Source organism: Macrotis lagotis, chromosome X, assembly GCF_037893015.1.
Source record: "Macrotis lagotis isolate mMagLag1 chromosome X, bilby.v1.9.chrom.fasta, whole genome shotgun sequence".
NCBI lineage: Eukaryota > Metazoa > Chordata > Mammalia > Peramelemorphia > Peramelidae > Macrotis > Macrotis lagotis.
Genome location: NC_133666.1, coordinates 178,959,406 through 178,965,868, shown reverse-complemented (window position 1 = coordinate 178,965,868; position 6,463 = coordinate 178,959,406). Strand labels below are relative to the sequence as shown.

General features: G+C 35.4%; 1 pseudogene; it reads right to left on the bottom strand.

Moving 5' to 3' along the window:
• Positions 1-223: 223 nt before the first annotated feature.
• Positions 224-960, bottom strand: LOC141503037 (E3 ubiquitin-protein ligase RNF166 pseudogene; annotated as a pseudogene).
• Between the last annotated feature and the right edge of the window lie 5,503 nt (positions 961-6,463).

The window sequence follows — 6,463 nt, the reverse complement described above, 5'->3', positions numbered from 1 at the left end:
TACCTCGCTGTGTGGCCTTGGGCAAGCCACTTAACCCTATTGCCTTGCAAAAAAAACAAAAACAAAAAAAAAAAAACTTAAAAAAAGATACAATTCAAATAAAGGTGATAGGGGAGGCCTAACTACTAGGGAGTACTGGAAAATGAGCAAGACTCTTGTCCCTCCATGTGGAAAAGGTGACTTTTGACCACAGACCTGAGTTTGGGCCCTGTCAGAGATGCCGTCAATTCTCAGAGAGGGACAGTGCCATGGTAGTGGGACATGCAGTGTCTTCATCAATGCTGTAGTTCACAAAGGTGTCATAGGAGAATTTGTGTTGACAAAGGAAGTGGTGCTCTTGTAGCTGGAGTCACACCAGGGCATGGCTGGACAGATTGGGCAGACCATGCAATTGGAGTTGTTGCAGTGATTCTCCATGCAATGCTTCACCAGCTCCTGCTAGTCCAGGTTGTGGACTCCACGGTACAGACAGAAAAAAGATTGATCTGTTTGGATTATTGCTGGGGATGGGTTGGGATGTTGCCATAACCAGGACAAATTTGGGACAGTTGGCCTTCTGCTCCTGGAATTTCATGCAGGAAGAAATGTGTGACCTCATCATTGTCAGCATTGCCTTCTTGCTGCAGTCCCTGCCTGAGGCCATGTAGGATGACAGCTGCTTTTCCACATTTGAGACTGTCCATTTTCTTTGTGTCAAAGGGTGTTCTACAGAGTGGGAAGAATGACATTGGCACCTGGAAACATGACTGCACTCTCCACAGAATGTGAGTCTGCAACTGTCAATGACTACTCACCAGTGGTAGATCTCCAGGCAGATGGGATATCTGTATTGGGCCTCCAGACCACTTTTGCTGCTGGCACCAGCTTAGTTAGGGGCTGTGGGGTGCTGTTGGGGGCCCTGGTCAGCAGCAACTGCTGTTGTTGCTCTGCTGAGGCCACTAGGCAGCAGAACATTGCCATGGGGAACCTGGCCTGCTTCAGCATGCTAACCCTGCTGACTCCCAGTGCAGGGCTCAGCTCCAGCAGACTAATTGGTTTTTTGATAAGTTCAAAGTACTAGCTAAGTACCATCACAGATTGATTGATTGACTGTTTGATAACATTGGCCCCAAACCACTAAGTACCCTCCTCTCTCTCTTCTCTCTTATTAGAAGTACACTTTTCAAGAGTCTTGAATTATATGAAATTAAAATCATTTTTTCCCTCATTCCCTTTTCAAGTACCTTCCAAGGACACACAATCTTCATGTAGTAAAATAATCATCTAAAGCCAGATTATTTCAGGAACCTTTTGTACCATGACCCCCAAAGTATTCTTTCTCCCACACTCCTCCCTAATTCCCCACCCAGGGCACTTAACCCCTTGTAAATAAATTATGGATTAAGTCCAACCCTGGTTTAATTAACCATAGAATCTCAAACAACTCTAAGTATGGGATGCTCTCAAGGTCTCGCTTAAGAAATTTACAATTGATTGAAAATTATGGAGGCACTGACTCAGAAATGCTCTCCTTAGAGAAAGTGTTTAGTTTTGTGAACTCAGTAGAATTAAAGTAGGTCAATGGAAACAGAGATACATAGTTTAGAGTTATCACTCAAATTTTTTATCAGGGCCTTTTGTCTCAAACCTACTGATGGCATCTTGGTCCTCTTCAATGGATAGATAAGATCCAACCATATCCATATCCTTTAAATCTATTCTCTTCAAATATATTCAACCCTTTAAGAATCCTAAGAGAAATATAATTCTCAAGAGTTGCCAGTGTTATAGCTTTCCTTTTAGAGTTGGATACATCTTGATTGTCATGACTAATGTTCATTTCGTTTTTCATATACTTTTTATGCATCTCATGAATGATGTATTTGGTGATTGAATTCTCTGTTCAGTTCTCGTCTTTTTGTCAGGAAATCTTGGAATTCCTCTCTTCCATTGTCCATCATTTCTCCTGAGAGCGTATGCTGAATTTTTCAGGCAAATTCTTGGTTGTAATCCCAATTCCTTTGCCTTCCAAGACATATATATTATGTCATCTGGTCCTTCAGTGTTGAGGCTGATAAATTCTGTGTCAGTCTGATTGTATTCCCTTTGTATTTAAATTGCCGTTTTGCTGCTTACAATATTTTCTCCTTTATTTAAGAATTCTGGAATTTGCTTATAATAATCCTTGAAGGTTTCACCTGGGTCTCTTTGTGAAAGAGTTCTGTGTATTCTTTCAATGGCTATATTGTCTTCTGGTTCTAGCAGATTGAGACAGTTTTCTCTCATAATTTCCTGAAAGATGTTTTCCAGGGTTTTTTATTTTTGATGTAGGTTTTCTCATAGTCTGATGATTCATAAATTATCTCTCCTGGATCTATTTTCCATGTCGGTTGTTTTTCCTAGAAGGTACTTCATATTTTCTTCAGTTTTTTCAGCCTTTTTATTTTGTTTCATGGAATCTTTTAGTGTCATAGTTTCACTGACTTCTATTTGTTCAAGTCTAAATATTAGGGTTTTATATTAACTTTTGTGTTTCCTTTTCCAGTTGCAAAATTTATTTTTTTAATTTAATTTTTACAAGGCAATGGTGTTAAGGGACTTGCTGAAGGTCACACAGCTAGGTAATCAATGTCTGAAACTGAATATGAACGCAAGTCCTCCTGACTTCAGGGCCAGAGCTTTATCCACTACACCATCTAACAGTCCTTAACTTTATTTTTTGAATAATTGCATTGTTTTTCAAGTTGACTTTTTTACTTTTAAAGGAGTTGATTTCTTTATTAGTATTCATAATTTTCCTGCATGACTCTCATGTCTTTTTTTATCTTTTTTCTTTCTCTCTTCTCTGATTTTTAAAGTCTTTTCAACTCTTTTATGAGCTTTTGTATTTGAGTCCAAGACTCTTTTGAGACTTACCCTGATACTAATTTTTTACTGCTTTCTTCTTCAGACATGGCATTCAACATCTTTATCTGCAAAGTATTTTTCTATAGTGACTGCTCTTTTAGCTTTTTTGGCTCATATTTATTGTTTGAGCTCTGGTCCTAGGATATAGAGTATAGATCTAAGGTTTATATACTGTGTCTGGAGTCTCATCCTTGGCTTGACATTGTTAAAGGTGATGCCTGTGCAGTTCAGGCCTTCCCTTGGAAGAAGCTTATTTTCTCTTTTATATTCAGGTTCTGACTATGCATAGTTTGTTTCCATCCCAGTCCTGACTTTTGCCCTTGTGTTCCCAGGATTCATTTGGAACTCTCACTGCTGGCTTGATTTCGAGTTGCCAGGACCTATGCTATTGTCAGGCTGCCAGGATCTGGACTGTAATATGCCTAAAAGACTCCCACTGACTTTGATGCTCTCTGGCCTAGTTGGGCTTTAATTCCTCTTTCACCCAAAGAGAGACACACCTTCACTGAAGATCCTCTTTGATGTCTATCATTGAAAACATCTTTAGATCTTTTCTTTTTCTTGTTGGGATTTATATCTTTAATGTCAGCGCAGAGGCTTTTTGTTTATCTTTGGTTTGGAAAAGCTTCAAGAGAATGTTAACTCCAACCTGCCATCTTGGCTCTGTCCTGGAAGTCAGATTCCAATACATTTTGAAAAAAAAAGAGAATTATAATGTTTGCAGTCATGTATATAGTGTACTTGTGGGCAATGAAAAGATAAAAGGTATGATGGCTTGTGGTTTTAGCTGATGTAGAGATGTTGATAAAAGATAATAGAAAAGGAGTAATTTGAGGAAAAGGAAGGTTATGGTGCTTGAAAAACTATCATTGTACATATTTAAGTCCTTCACCAGTCATTTTGACTTCTGTCTTTCCATTCAATTTCCCTGAATATGGAAGGGAGAGTGAAGTTGAACAGTTGTGTAACTCTGCCTCACATAAATCCAATTTTTGTATCAGTCAAGACTTCGTCCCATGATGTCATTTTACTGAAACAAAAAGAGTGAAATGGAGACCAAAATTTGATAAATTGGGAGATCTTTAATTTAACAGGGACTGCCTGGGGATAAAGAGTACTCAAATCAGGCAGGACCTGAGTGTTCAGCGGCTTGGGTTTTTAGTGTTTTGAGGGGGGTGGTACAAAGAGCAAGCAGGATACAGAAGCAAGGGCAACAGTTAGAATATTTTCTTGTCATACTACTACAAACATGTGTAAACATATGATTCAGTTTAGATAGGGAACTAGACAGAGTGGGAAAGGGTCGTTGTCTTTGTGTTATGTCTGAACATGTTTCCTGAGATGGAGGGAGTCACATATTCATGGGCTTCCCACCCATTAGAGGGAGTGAAATTTACTATCTTATGGTTCCAGATGCATCTGGGGAACTGGAGGGAGTACTGGGAAGAAGCAGGAATTTTACAGATATAGCAAGATAATTAGGCTAACAAGGGTGCTTTGTGAATCTTAGACAAATTTATGGTATATCTGTAACCCCCAGAGTCAAGCATTTGGGTCCTGTCAGATTATTTTCAGACCCAAAGGCACCTAGCCAAAGTTATATTTCTGAGGAGTTTCTCAGGGCCCAGAAAGGTATCAAGGACTCTTATACAAGGATTATACAAATATTGATATTATACTTCAATTTGTCCTCTTCAAAAATAATGGGCAACAAATGATTTTATCAGAATCAATTACTACAACTTGCTCAATAATTCTTTAATTGGTCGACATCCATTCAATTTCTGAGATTTTGCCAGAAGAAAAATAATTGTTAAATTTTTTTTATATATACTATTACTAAAACTTTTTTGGCTTCTGTGGAAATTATATTTCATCTTGATATTCTGTAATTTTTGATTCATCTTTCTATGGTTTAAAAAGCTGTTATATAACAATCATACCTTTAACATGCATATATATATATGTATGTATATATATATATATATATCTTTATAAAATACATTTAAAATAAAAATACCTACAGCCAATTGGTGATCTGATGGACATTATAATATTTTTTAAAATAAATGTGCATATATATATATATATATATATATATATATATATATATGCTACCAAGTTCACAGAAGCATAGGACCCCAAATTACTTTAGAATGACTGCAAGGACAAGTTTCCTTTTAATATATTTCATATATATTTAATATATTTCATATATAATATATATTCATATATATATATGATTAATCACTATTCTACATATACTAGTCAAAAAAATAGGAGAAAAAGTATTTCTGCCAAATTCCTTTTATGACAGCAACATGGTGCTGATAGTTAAACCAGGAAGAATCAAAACAGGCAAAGAAAATTAAAGATCCATCTCCCTTATGAACATTGATGTAACAATCTTAAAGAAAATTTTAGCAAAGAGATTCTGGCAATTTATCACTAAGATAATATACCATAATCAGGTAGGATTCATAACAGGTAGGCAGGGTTGGTTCATTATTAGGAAAACACTCAACATAATAGAAATATCAATAGCAAAGCCAACAGAACTCAAATGATTATTTCAATAGATCCTGGAAAAAAAAACTTTGATAAAAATACAACATCCATTCCTAGAAAGTTTAGGAATAAATGAAATTTTCCCATAAATAATAAGTAGTATCTATCTAAAACCACCAACATATACATGGGAATAAACTTGGAGCATTTCCAGTAAGATCAAGGGTGAAACAAGCATAACCATTATTATCACTGCTATTCAATAAAGCATTAGAAATATTAGTTGTGGCAAAAAGAGAAGACAAAGAAATTTAAAGAATCAGAATTGTCAATGAGCCAGCAAAACTTTCTCTTTTGCAGAAGATATGATGGTATACTTAGAGAACCTGAGAAAATCATATAAAAATCTTCATGGAATAATTAAGAAATTCCGCGAAATAGTAGGATATAAAATACAGCCACACAAATCATCACCTTTTACATAACTATATCTATATCTATATCTATATCTATATCTATATCTATATCTATATCTATATCTATATCTATATCTATATCTATATCTATATCTATACTCTATATATATCTATCTATATCTATCTATCTATCTATATATATATATATATATATATATATATATATATCAGCAAAGTCCAAGAGCAACAGATAGAACAAGAAAATCCATTTAAAGTAACTGTAGACATCATTAAATACTTGGGGATCTACCTCCCAAGGCAACCCCAGAAACCATATGACCACAATTTCAAGCACTTCTCATGGAAATAAAATAACAACTAAACAATTGGAAAAATGTCAATTGCTCATGTTTAGGTACAACTAATATGATAAAATTGACAATTTTGCCAAAATTAAATTACTTATTCATTGCCATCCCAATCAAACGAACAAATAATTTTTTTTAGCAAATTAGGGAAAACAAGTAACAAAATTTATTTGGAGCAATAAAAGATCAAGAATATCAAAAAAAGACTGATAAAAATGTAAAGAAAGGTGGACTAGCTCTATTGGATCTAAAACTATATTCTAAAGCAGGCTAGTACTAGCAAAG